Here is a 13,701-nt window from a genome sequence, read left to right on the forward strand (position 1 = left end):
GAAGACTTTGACCTAGGTGCAAAAGCTGTGATATGAGATACCCAGAATAACACTGCATATCATCAAAATGGCATAGACTCCATTTTGCTTTAATTGTAAAGCCAAATTAAACTATCTAATGCCTGAAAATGCACTTGCTATAAGTGCCATGGTCTTTTGGTGAAAGTCCTTTTCCAGGCTGCAGTGCAATGGAGTAAAGTGAGAAGGGGGAGTCCATCCATGGAATGATCCGCCTGAATCTATATGCTTCCTTTCAAGAACAGGTGAGATATTCTTTATTTTGTGACATGATTTGGGTACTAGGCTTTTGAGATACTAAATCTGTAGTAATGTCATTGAACTTATTGCTGAGTCTGGAATGGTTGCTTAAGTATTATATTTGAAGGTCCTCTAGAATTTCTTTTTCTACTAGACCACCGAGGACAAGTTACTCAAATTACATGATTAATAATAATATGTTCCACTGAACTCAGGAGGCTCTTAACTCTTTGCTATATTCATCAATTACCATACAATCAATAATGTAGCTGATATCTCTATGGCAGTGCTGTCCAGCCCCTTGATAAAGAAAAATAATGGCATAATGAATGATCTTAATATCTTGGTAAAAATAGCGTTTTATTTGTACTCTTTTAGACCATTTGACTAGTAAGAAAGTGTTTATATTACCACTAAGATATTTACATGCAACTCTCTGTTGCTTAATTACAGCTGTAGTATAGAAGAGATGATACTCTGTGACTGTGTTAATATGTACTTTATCCTAAAAGATAACCTATAAAGCAAAGGCTTTACAAACTGAAGCAGATTAGGGAAATCAGTTCAGGCAGCAGATGGAAATGAGCGGCACACAGTGATGTTACACATCAGTTTTCAGAAAATGTTGTTAAGAGTCTTTCATTAATAAAAATTGTAAAGAGTATTTATTAATTGGTGAATAATATATTTTCTTGAATAGGAATTTGGGTGTAATATTGGAGATTATGAAAGAAAGAAGTTGCCAAATAGGAAGGCTGAACTTTGGAATATATTAACCCCTGTATATTGTTACATTAAAGCAACAATGCTAAATGAAATGCTCAAGCTAATTTGCTCAGAAGAGATTGATTATCTTTGGATGGTACTGATACTAACATGTAGTTAAACCCATAATTTTCTATTTCAAATGCAAGAAATGTGATTATGTTTTCACAGCAACAGTATAAATCAGGGTAAACTTATTGGAGTAAAGAGGTCCTTTATGTTTTCAAGCAGGGTAAGTTTTAAAACAAGTCTTTATAAAGACATACGCCTGATAAGTGCATTGCTTGACTCCATAAAGAGCACGAGAAGATACCACAGGTTTTGAATGTTGTGTTTTAGTGTCTGTTTTTCCAAACAATTTTTGAACTCAGCTGCAGATGATTTACATAAGGAATGGTATAATCATTTCTTTAAATGATTTCACAATCCCATGAAGACTAGTTTCACTGTAGACTATTCTCTCTCTGAGTCAAACTTGAATGTATGTATTCCTCTTTGTCACTGCTGGTCAACCTGTTCCAGCACCTCATCACAATTTCAGTAAAAAACTTCCCCCTGATATATAATCTAAATCTCCCTTTCGTTTGTTCAAAACCATTCCCCCTTGTCTTATCATGATCTACACATTTAAAAAGTTTATTTCCCTACTTATAAATTCCCTTTAAATGTAGGAACAATTCAGTGAGTCTCCCCACAGCCTTCTCTTTTCCAGAATGAGTAAGCCCAGCTCCTTCAGCCTGTCTTCATAGGAGAGGTGCTCCAGTCCTTGGATCATCTGTGTGGCCCTCCTCTGGACCCTATTCAACAGTTCCATATCTTTCCTGTGCTGGGGGCCCCAGACTTAGACGTAGTACTGCATCTGGGGCCTCACGATGGCAGAATAGAGGAGGATAATCCACTCCCTCATGCTGTTGGGTATTCCTTTTCTGGGGGTAAGGTTTGTTTGCTAAGACATAAAAATTCAATGGGAGTATTAAAAATATATATATTTTGTGTTCAGAAGGAAGATGTTTCTCATTATCATTCTTAACTAGTAAGTCTAATTAAAATATTTAAGAGGCTAGAACATTCATTCTCATGGGATTTTAGGTAATCATCTCCAGTTGTATGCCAGATTCTGTATGCCAGAACTTGAGTACAGCCTTTAAATATAATACCCAATAACCTAGTTGACTATCATACTCTGTAGGATAGAAGTACTACGCATTTTTTTTCCTCGTGTTTGAAAGCTGTGTGAATAACTACTAAGATTTGTTTAACCTCATCTATCCAAGTATCTACCTAGGATTCATGTTATTTATGAAAAATAAAATAGTTTAACTTCATCTGTCAGTAGTCCCATCTTGCATAAGTGGGCTTGTCAGTGGACTGCTGGACTACTGCAGGCAATCCAGCATCATAGATGAGAGTTTTTGTTGCTGGATTATGTTTTGCCTTTTTTCTCCCTTAATATTTAAAAACTATATAAATGGGGACTATTTTAGACTGTTTAGGTTGAGTTTAGATACAGAAGTTGAGACTTCACCATAACTCAGTTATAATAGCATTGGTTGGGGTTTGAGATACTGTATGATTTTAAGGGTCAGTCTTAATCATGTATACTCTTGGCAGCTGTGAGAAGGTTCTTTACACACTCTGTTAGCTGTGTCTGACTTCATTTGACAGGCAGGATGAAGGTGTGAGAATTTCTCTGACTCCTGGCTGAGTAAAAGGCTAATTAGAAAGGCTAACTTTTCCTGGCCATCTCAAAACAGGATCTGTCAAAAAGCAATGAAAGCTCCATTTTTAGCTTCAGTACTTAAAGAATCTAATTTATCCATGTCTTCTAAGATCTGTTAATCCTGTGTTGGAACTGAAGTTTGAGTTCCATTCTCAGTATCCCAAAATTAATCCCTGAATGACCCAGTATCAGAGTGTTGAACCCTGTTGATCCTTTGCAATGCACAAAACTCAGTGTACAATGAAATACACCTGGCACTGCTGAGTAGATCCTGGAAACAAAAAAGTGATGAATACCTGATTGCTTGGATCTACTAAATGTTTATCAGCAAGTTCAGACCAGAACTTAAGAATGCTCCATAAGTAGGAAAGAGGTAACTTTTCTTCTCCCTTTTCCTTTTCCTACAGTATAGGGCCAGCTGAGCAGCAGCAGCCTGAACTGATTTACAGGCTTAATGCAAGAAAGTAGAAACAGTGGATGAAAGAGTTATTCTCCAATTAGTCAGCAATCTCAAATGGAAATGCTGACTGTCCTTTTAGAAACTGTAGTTTCTTCTAGATGCAGGAGATTAACTTGACTTGATTCAAAGTCATTGCCCTGCATTGGAGATGGAAGATACTGTATGACCAGAAATATGATGAGTTTAGGATACATTACTCAAGGATATTCTTAATGGGAGTTTTTTTAACACCTGATGTCAAGTAAAGAAGAATATTGAATTATTTGACATCTTGAATAGATGTCAGCTAATAAGTATTTCCATGACATTGCGTAGCAAGTGAATGGAATTCTAGGCCTTACCTTTTTAGTTTCTACCGCTGTCCTGTAGTTCACTGTTGTTTAAATACAGCTATTTGCTTAGTGAAAGTATAAAGTGAATCACTGATATGACTCAGGCTTTAACAAAAATTTCAGGATACTTTTTTAGTACAAAACTTTTCCATGATGGCCTCACAGATCTACAAGCAGCAGTTTAAACCTAATTGAATGTGGACTAAATTGCAATATGGAAAGGTCAGTAAGTTCAGGTAGGAAAGCTTAAGATATCTGAATCAGTGTACATCAGTGTATTGTAGGATTACAGTATCATCATTAGGAAGGCAGTGAGGTGATATAGAAGAGCCAGCGTGGCTTCACCAAGGGCAAATCCTGCTTAACCAACCTTAGTGGCCTGCATCAAAGGACAAGGGAAGAGCCACTGATGTCATCTTTCTGAACTTCAGTAAGGCCTCTGACATGGTACCCACAGCATCCTTCTCTCTAAATTGGAAAGATATGGATTTGATGGATGGAGTCCAGAGAGTGGTGGTCAATCACTCGATGTCTGGATGGAGATCAGTGACAAGTGATGTCCCCCAGGAGTCAGCGCTGGGGTAGATACTCTAATATCTTCATCAGTGACATCAACAGTGGGGTCAAGTGTACCCTCAGCAAGTTTGCTGATGACACCAAGCTGTGAGGTGTGATCAGCAAACCAGAGGGAGGGGATGCCATCCAAGGGAACCTAGACAGGCTTGAACAGTGGGCCCAGATGAGCCTTGTGAGGTTCAACAAATCCAAATGCAAGGTCTTGCACCTAGGTCGAAGCAATTCCCATTACCAATACAAGCTGGGGGAGGAAAGGATTGAGCGCAGCTCTCCTGAAAAAGACCTGGGGGTTCTGGTGGGTGGGAAGCTGGACATGAGACAGCAGTGTGCCCTTGCAGCTCAGAAAGCCAAATGCATCCTGGGCTGCATCAAAAGAAGTGTGACCAGCAGGGTGAGGGAGGTAATCCTCTACTCTGCTGGTGAGACCTCACCTGGAGTACTGGTGAGATGTGGATGTCCTCAGTACAGGAGAGACATAGACCTGTGCATCCAGAGGAGGGCCAAAGGAGGGCCACAAGCATGATCCATGGCATGGAACACCTCTCCTGTGAGGACAGGCTGAGAGAGATGGGGCTGTTCAGCCTGGAGAAGAGAGGGTTGCGAGGTGACCTGATAGCGCAGTATCTAAAGGGAAGAAGGTTCAGACAGACTCTTTAGCAGGGTCTGTGGTGATAGAATGAGGGAAAATGGTTTCAAACTCAAAGAGGATAGATTTAGGTTAGATATAAGGAAAAACTATTTTGCAGTGAGGGTAGTGAGGCACTGGAACAGCTTGCCCAGTGATGTGATGGATGCCCTTTCCCTAGAGACTTTCAAGGTGAGGCTGGATGAAGGCCCTGGCCAACTTGATCTAGCTGTGGATGTCCGTGTTCATCAGGGGAGCTGGACTAGATGGCCTTCAGAGGAACAGTTTTTTCTCGTTCTGACCATTGTTAAATGGATTGTGCTTAACATAATTTGAAATTACAATTTGTATACACATCCAAATTTAGGTAGAGTAGTAGGATAGTGTAGAGTATATGGTCTAGATTCTGGCCCAGGAGCAGTCTGGGCTTACTGACAGGGCATTAAACAAAGTTTGAATAGGGAAGATGGTGATAACCTGCTCACAACAAGCTGCGGGACAGTATAGCTAAGTTGGAAAGACAAGCTGCTAGTGGGGACCCTCAACCTGCTGCATCTTATGATGAATATACTAGGCAGCAAGCTGGTGGAGCTTATCACGAGGGCTTTAAACTATATTTGATGGTGGAGGAGGATGTACTGCTAAGGAAGAGAAGAGTCAGGGAGCACTGTCACTTTAGGAAGTAGCAGGGGAAAACCTCAATTTTTTCCTAGAGGTTTCTGGGAGGGCTTCTCCAGAAAGATGATGCAGCTGAAAGCCCATCTGAAGCGTCTCCTACACAAATACACATAGCATGGGAAATAAGCAGGAGAAAGTGGAAACCATGGTGCAAGTGGAAAACCACAGGGAAAGTCAGGATGACTGTCATAACTGGAATTCTATTATTGAGAGCTATGAGCTTTTTAGAAAGGATAAACAAGGCAGGAGATGGGGGAAGTTGCCCTCTATGTTAAGAATGGGTAAACTGAGACAAGGTTCCCCTGATAAAGAGTCATGAATAATTTAAGAGCTTGTAGATTAAAATTATGAACCAGACCAATAAAGGGCATCTGATGGTCAAGGTCTTCTACAGGCTACCCATTCAAGGGAAGCTGGTTGATGAGGTCTTCTTGTTTCAGCTGGAAGAGGCTTCATGCTTGCAGGCTTGCATCCTAATGGGGGGTTTCAGCCACCCAGATATCTGCTGGGAAAATAACACAGTGGTCTGCAAGCATTCCAGGAGATTCCTGGAGTGCATTGACAACAACTTTCTGGTTCTGGTACTGGACAGACCCTTAGGGACAAAGGAACAGAAAAGGCTGACAGCACTTTAAGAATCCATTTCTGAGAGCACAAGAGCTCTCCATCCCCCAGAATAAGAAGTCAGGCAGATGAGGCAGGAGACCAGCATGATTAGGCAAGGACCTTCTGGTCAGGCTGAGAAAAGAAAAATGATAAGTATGAGCAGTGGAAGCAGATATGGATAGCCTGTGAAAAATGGGATGTTGTCTGGATATGCAGGGGTGTCAGGAAAGCCAAAGCAGAGGTGGAATTGAGCTTAATAAGGGATGTGAAAAACAACAAGAAGGAATTATTTAGATACATTGAGCAGAAGACAAAGAGTGTTTGCTAATGACACCAACCTGAGTGGTAAGGTTGACACAATAGAGAGGAGGGATGTCATTCAAAGGGACCTGGACACACTTGACAAGTGGGCATGAGAAAGTCTAATGAAGTTTAACAAGGCCAAGTGCGAGGTGTTGCACTTGGGTTGAGGCAGTCCCACAGATGAGTACAGACTGGGAGAATAACTCACTGAAAGCAGCCCAGTGAAGAAGGACTTCGGGGTTTTGGTGGATGAAAAGTTGGATATAAGCCAGCAGTATGCTCTTGCAGCCAGGAAGGCCAACAGTATCCTGGGCTGTATTGAAACAAGTGTGGCCAGTGGGGCAAGGGAGGTGACTGTCCCCCTGTGCTTTGCCCCCATGAGGCCCCAGCTGAAGTACTGTGTTCAAGTCTGGGGCCCCCAGTGCAGGAATGATGTGGAGCTGTTGGAACTCCAGAGGAGGGCCATAACAGTGATCAGAGGGAAGAAAGGTTGAGGGAATTGGGGTTGTTTAGCTTGAAGGCTCTGGGAAGACCTCACTGGCCTTGTAGTACTCGAAGGGAGCTTATAAGCAGGAGGGAGACTATTTTTATTAGGTCTGATAGTACAGAACAGGGGGAATAGCTTCAAACTAAAGACAGTACATTTCAGTTAGATGGTAGGAAGTAATTCTGTGCTCAGAGGGTGGTGATACTCTGAAACAGACTGCCCAGAGAGGTTGTGAATGTCCCATCTGTGGAGGCATTCAAAAGCAGGGCAGCCTGACCCAGTGGTTGGCAATACTGCCTGTGGCAAGGAGATTGAAACTAAATGATCTTGAAGGTCCCTTCCTATCTAAGCTATTCTATGATTCTGTATGATTCTGTGAGATAATTCTCACTGGTTCTGTAGGACTTCATATTCCACAACACCCCCTTACCATTTTTTCCACTGGGCATTAGGGCTTTCTTTTTCTAGCTGTGGGCAGATAAGTAGCTACAGCTTAAGAATCAACATCATGTTCCCAAATTTTGTTATTCCTTTGCTGGTGCTATCCTATTGCATGGGGATCCTACTGCTACTTAATTGTAGCATCCTTAAAGAAGATGCTGTTCATGTATTTCACTCACTTGTGTCATTATGAATTGTAGGAGTGATTGATTTCAATCTTCCCTGGAAATATCTCCTGTTAGTTCCCACAAATAACACCTAGCATTTCCCAGCTTATGGGTGTGTGTGCAGCTGTTGGTTTTTTTTTGTAATTGTGGAGACAAATGTGTGAGCCATTGGTGACCTGGGCTTAGAAGCTCTTTAGTTTCATGATTGGCTCTCCTTCATGTTCAGTTTAGATTGAGCTTTCAACAACCTGGTCTAGTGAATTGTGTCCTTTTTCATGTCAAGGGGATTGAAACTAGGTGGTCTTTAAGGTCTCTTCCAACACAAACCATTCTGTGATTCTTTGAAATTCTCTCATAGTAACTCAGTCAAAATTTTATCCTATTATCGCAGCTATACTTGGATTTTTAGCTTGAGATGTCTTCATGCAAATAGGCATGAGGAAAGAAGCTTGTTGCAAGTAAGAAGTGCAGATGGATACCTGAAAAATGTCTTTATTGTATTTCCACTCTTTTGTTATTGTTCTTTTTTCCCCAAATAATTGGTGTTAATGGACTGCTTACTAAGTTCAGTGTCTCTGTAGAACCGGTCTTGATAGTTACAAAAAACAGTTAGAAATGTTTTAGTAGTCCTCTGATAGTAGCCAGTAAAGTACTAGTTTTTCATTAGCTTTTCCCTTATCACATTTGAAATTTTTAGCTACATCCTCATACTTGAATCAAGACTCTGCAGAGATTATTCCTCATATATGTGCTCAAAACATATTGACCTTAAGTGTGAGTCCATAAGAGTTTAAAACATCTCCCTCTCCTACTTTGTTCTTCAGCTGATATTCATCTGATTTGTTTGCAGAGCTATGATAACAAAAAAATAGCTCAAAATAAAGTAATTAGCTTTAGTTCCTTGACTCATTCCAGGTTCAGGGGAGTACTGGAAATCGTACTACAGAGAAGGTGTGAGTATCTGGAGCTTGCTGAGGAGCACTGTTGGAATTAATTGAAGTTAACATAGAAATATATCATATAAACTGACTTAATTGCTCAGCATCACTAAAAAAAAGACCAGAATGAAACTACCCATGTACAAAAGTGTTTGGTTTTTTTTGTTGTTGTTGTTTGTTTGTTTGTTTTTAACATTGAGAGCTAGCATTTACAAATAGGTTGAGGTTAAGGTTGACCCTTCCATGTACAGAAATCTGTTTTGAAGGTGGATGTCCTTTAGTCATGCTGAACCCTCCCCCCCCCCTTTCCTGTTTTACAATTTTACAGTTTACAACTCTGCTTGTTAAAATTTTATTATCTGTTCTGGCTGATAGATCATGCCATATCCAGTGTTCTAGGTATTTTCCTCCATTCTAAGTCATATAAGTTGTAAGCTAATATTACAGTGCATTTTATGTGTAAACCTTCAGACTGCTATAACAAGAATGACTGTGTGTCCCTTGCTTGAAATGTGTAAAATCCCATCAATTTCCCAATCTCAGTCCTGTTGTGCTGCAAGAATGAACCAATCACCTAAGGGAGCTTCCTGAATGTTCAACAGTATCCAATCATGATTGGCAGCTCTTTAACTCCAGTGTAAATTGCCCCCATGGGGCAAATTAAAGAGATTAACTTCATGCAGTAGTAATGAGGTTTTTTTACTGTTTCTTCATTTTTAATTTCCTCTATGTAAGAATAATAGTCAAACATACTTGCTTTCCTTTATTAATTCAGTTCACAGTAAGCTGGTGTAGGCAGTTGTGAGGGTTAAGGTGAGGCAAGAAACCTTTTTGTAAGTAAGTGTCAGGCTAAAAAGTTTGCTTGTGTTTGATATGGTACTGGTGGATGAAAAATTGCTTCCAGTCTCCTTGGCTTCTTGGTCCTAATTTCCCCCCAGGGAATCTCCTATGCTTAGCTTGGTGTCTGCCCTGAAACTTGGATCTGAATGTCCTTGTCCACATAATGAGTTGTTCATCAGGCAGTGAAAAACATCTAGCTACCAAGTAGCTCAAGTGTTAGTTACAGTTCCTGGCCACTGTCCTAGCGCGAAGCCTCCATAAGCATTCCCCAGTGCTTAGGACAGGAATGCAATGTAGAACAGTTAAAGCGTGTCCTACAGCCTCTGTCATGGCAAACACAGTGCACCATACATGCCCCTCTTGCTGTTTCATTTCCTGTTGCTTTTGTCCTCTGCTGTGCTGAAGAGATTTGGCTCAGGAAGTCTATCGTATTGTTCTTTAGAGAACTTCTAATGTAAACATTCTGGTGCACATTATGGAACAGATATATTACTGTATAAAACATAGGCTGAGATCAAGTGTACAAATTATATTACTTGCACTGAAACTGTCTTTCACTTTGCCTAAAATATTCTGCTGAAATTAAAAATACATAGAGAAAACTGTGTTAATCTTACAGTCAAGCAAAGACTCCATTATTTTTTTTTTAGTTACTTGGAGAATTCCCTGGATAAGGCACATGATACAGTAAACCATGACATGTTGCCATGCAATGAAGATTACAGCTGCACAAAAGTGCAGTTTATTCAGAAGTCTAGTTCAGGCTAAACATCCAATTTGCCTGGAGACATATCAAAATAATGCTGATTTACAAGTATGTTTTCTGCTAGAAAACTATTAACTAATGTAATCTTAAGTTGATCTCTAAAACATAAAAGTAACCTGACCCTGTTTCAGCTGAGCAGAAGTCAACAGAGATAAATGTGGTTTACCAACCTTTCAGAACAATATATTTTTAGGCTTCTTAATGGGCATATCTGAAAACTGATTTTATTGTATTTTTCTTTAGAAAAACAAAATGAGATAGCATTCTATCCTGAAGATTTTTGTTTGGTCTTGTATTTGTCATCAACTACTCTCGTATCAAAAGACCTGTTTTCTTCTGTTTGAAGGTGTAATTTAGATGTTTTGTGTAGACAAAGCGTTTTTCAAAACGTTTAATTTTTAAAAGGGCCCAGCACCAGTAAAGCTTAATCTTTTGCATGTTCTTGGGTTCTTGAGCAGTCATTTATTTTCTTTTAATATATGGTTATTTATGTCTGAGAACTATATTCTCTGATCCTGTCAGCTCAAACAGAAAATGGGCCTGATCTAGCACAAAGAATACATTGGGTGTAGAAGTAGTCTGTTGAGTTCACTGTAACATCACAGACAAGCAAAACTGTGGCTTTTGAGAGAATCAGGCTTTGCTGAATCAGATGACAGAAGAGCTGAAATTTAGATGACATCATTTGGTTCTGAATTTGATTCTGTTAACTGTAGTTTGTGCAAAGTGAAAAACAATCCTGAAACTTTTCCTAAGCTCTAAATCCTAAAGCAAGATTTCTTTGTAAGGGTTCCTGAAGGTCTGAGTTACATTAATGATGTGTATAGGAGAAGAGATTATTTTTCAGAAGCATCTTAATTTGGTCTTCAGCGGTTGTTTAAAACAATAAGTGCTTCAATAATGTATTTAAATACACACTTAATACCCAAGGGTATTTCTTTAGAGATGTTTCTAGAAGACTACTGCTGGATTATTTTCATCCTCTATTATGCAAGAAATAGTGAAATCATTCCCAAGTAAAGTGGCCAGTGATTGTCATGGAGGTAAGTAAGGAAGAGAAGAAGGTAGTTGTATTCAGCAATTTGATTTACACTGTAGCTTAGAGCCATTCATACACTGTGTTAAGCAGTTAAGTACAGGAAGATAGATAGCAAATAGAATGAAAGGTCGTTTTTACACAGTGGAGAGTACATCACTGATTCTGAAAACTACTGAGGCTTCAAAGAGGATGAGCAACATAGATACTGTAAGTTTGTAGGCTAAGCTGAGATCTCAAAAATGTTGCCTCCACAACAAGATAATTTTGTTCAGTCTCTGTAATTACACTGTTACAAATAAATATGTATTTGGTAGGCTCCTATGGTTTATGAATGCAGAAGAAATCAGAGGCTCTACGTTATTTGTGAGAGCTGAAATCAGTGCCTCAGAGTGGAAGGAATCAGGGGCTCAGTCTGTTTATTCAAAAAGAGCAGAAGGTTTGATTTTTAATAACTGTGTAAAGAGAAAAAAAGATATTTAAAGCCTTGTAATGTGGGGGAGAAAGTTGTAGGAACTGATGACTAGAAGCTAAAACAGAAAACCTTAAAAGGTAACAATTTGCTTTTCTTTTTCAGCATGACTGTCCTTCCAGATAGGTTATCAAGGATAATCTTTAAGTAAAGATATTATGATAGCTATCCATAGGGAGAGAAGTAATGCATGAGCTAACAATGGACACGACATATTCTTTGTGTCAATTGACAGAGGAGAAGCCACAACACTTAACTCCTGATCTGGAGTCTTAAGAGGAGTTCAGTGAAGGGTGTCTGAGAACAGAGTCTGGTAAGATCACACTGTTATTTCTGTATTTTTTCTGGATGATACTTTATCGCAAATTGTTCGGTTAAATGAATTATATTTGCAGAGGTACTGGATGCTCCAATTTTATTTTTTGGTCCTTAATCTCTTTGTCTGTGAATTACTTGGGAATTAAGTGATAAGAAGTAAGGTATGGAGTACTGGGATGGAAGTCAGCTACAAGCATCCCATTCAAAATTTAGAAACCTAAACTGTGGGCAAGTTACCACTGCCATAAAATTCCCATTAGTCTAGGATTATAAAATGTATCTGTATCATATTATTATCAAAATTGTATGTAATTTTTAAATTAATTTCAGTTTTAAATACATTACTCCATGAAAAGTGATGTATTTAAACCCCAGTGTTTTAAATTAAATAATGTGTAATTAACCAACAGTTTAATTACTGGAATAAACAGCATGCATGTTAGGAAATATCCACCAGATTTTGTGTTTAATGAAACAAACCCAGGATTGAAAGGAAGTTGTTCAGAGGAAAAAACTGAAAAACATTTCAGACTTCGTTAAGAAGCAGATTTAGGATTGAATCCACTTACAGTATTTGCAAGTCCATTTTAATTAATAAAATGAAATACCCCGGTGGCTGTGGAATAAATCTGCTATTTTACAGCTGCTATTTAATCTGCTATTTTATTATTTTTCTTACAAAAAGAGATAGTGCTGCATCTATGTTTATATGGGATTTCTTTTCAAGTATTTACATTCTGTTTATGGAATGAATCTGTACAAGTAAACCCTCAAAGAGCATTTGAAAATAAGTATTTCTTCAGAAACTAGTGTCACCAGGAAAAAAAAAAATGAATGCCAGTTATCTGTTGAAAATAATTTGTTCTCAAAAGGGTTCTTTGTATTCGTTTGGCATTTTCATTTTGAAGTGAATGTGTATAACTGTGTGCTTTTTTGTGACAATTTTATTCCCTGAATAGAAGGAAAATATTCCAGTTTTTAACTTGAAACTGTATATGTGAGAAATTAGGATATTTAAGTAAAAAAACCAAAACCTTTGCTTTTAAAATTGAAGAGTATTTTGAAAGTAGCTGAAAGGATGAACTGACAAACAACTGTGCTAAAACCAGTTTTTGTAAAACAATGCCAGAAAACAATTTTAAATAACAATTTCATAGCCACAAAAACCATGGTATTGTGGACACAGTGACAGAAATCCAGCCTATGCTAATACAAAACACACTGCACATGGATCTGAGAACAGTGCCCCAAATTACTAACACACAGCAACACAAAGAGACAGATTTCAACATTATTCTTCATTTCATAAACTTGTGCAGATTTAAAGTAGATGTTTAACTTTTCTCCAGTATTGACTTGTACCATTATAAATCACCCAGAATTTTTGTGTTTTCAAGGTTTCACACAATATTTCTTTTTACAAGTGCTGCTTAGAGTTCTCAATTCTTCCACTTAAGCTGCAGGATGGTGAATCTCCATCAGTAGTTTTGTAGAAATGGCATAAGAAAGCAGAGCACATAATTATACAGTCTACTAATCTTGGTTATTTTCAGATGGCTTAAGAATGTTGTGTATAAAGAATCCTGAAGGGACGGAAAAGGAGATGTAGACTGGTTAAAGTAATTTGAAAAATATGACGAACTTCAAAACAAATGTTTAATGAAACAATAATTACATACAGAAGTCAAGGTAGAGTAGAATGAAATGTTCAAGTAGTCTGCAGTGATCTAGCTAGAAATGTAGTATATCTCATCCAACTTTGATAAAGCATATTTTTTCTTGACATAGGAAACTATTGGTAGGATTTAGTAAAGAATTTATAAGGCTATACCTCAATAAATACTGTCACTATTGATCCTGGAAACCATTTTCCAGCACCTGAAGGAGAAAATCAGCACACTGACAGGTAGTCA

At 38.5% G+C, this 13,701-nt stretch overlaps 1 protein-coding gene across 25 annotated transcripts in view; it reads left to right on the forward strand.

Annotated features, from left to right (window-relative positions):
* Nucleotides 1–13,701, forward strand: part of PRLR (prolactin receptor) — a 175,010-nt gene that overhangs the window by 93,408 nt on the left and 67,901 nt on the right. For 16 of the 25 annotated variants that reach the window (XM_090132314.1, XM_090132306.1, XM_090132308.1 and 13 more), the window contains 2 exons: nt 167–263; nt 10,906–11,783. The exons of 1 other annotated variant lie outside the window; for it this stretch is intronic. The gene's annotated coding sequence lies outside the window, so the exon portion shown is untranslated. 8 more of the 25 variants (XM_090132313.1, XM_090132311.1, XM_090132304.1 and 5 more) reach the window with 5 other exon arrangements.

This window comes from Phasianus colchicus, chromosome Z (genome assembly GCF_987193195.1).
Source record: "Phasianus colchicus chromosome Z, bPhaCol1.hap1.1, whole genome shotgun sequence".
NCBI lineage: Eukaryota > Metazoa > Chordata > Aves > Galliformes > Phasianidae > Phasianus > Phasianus colchicus.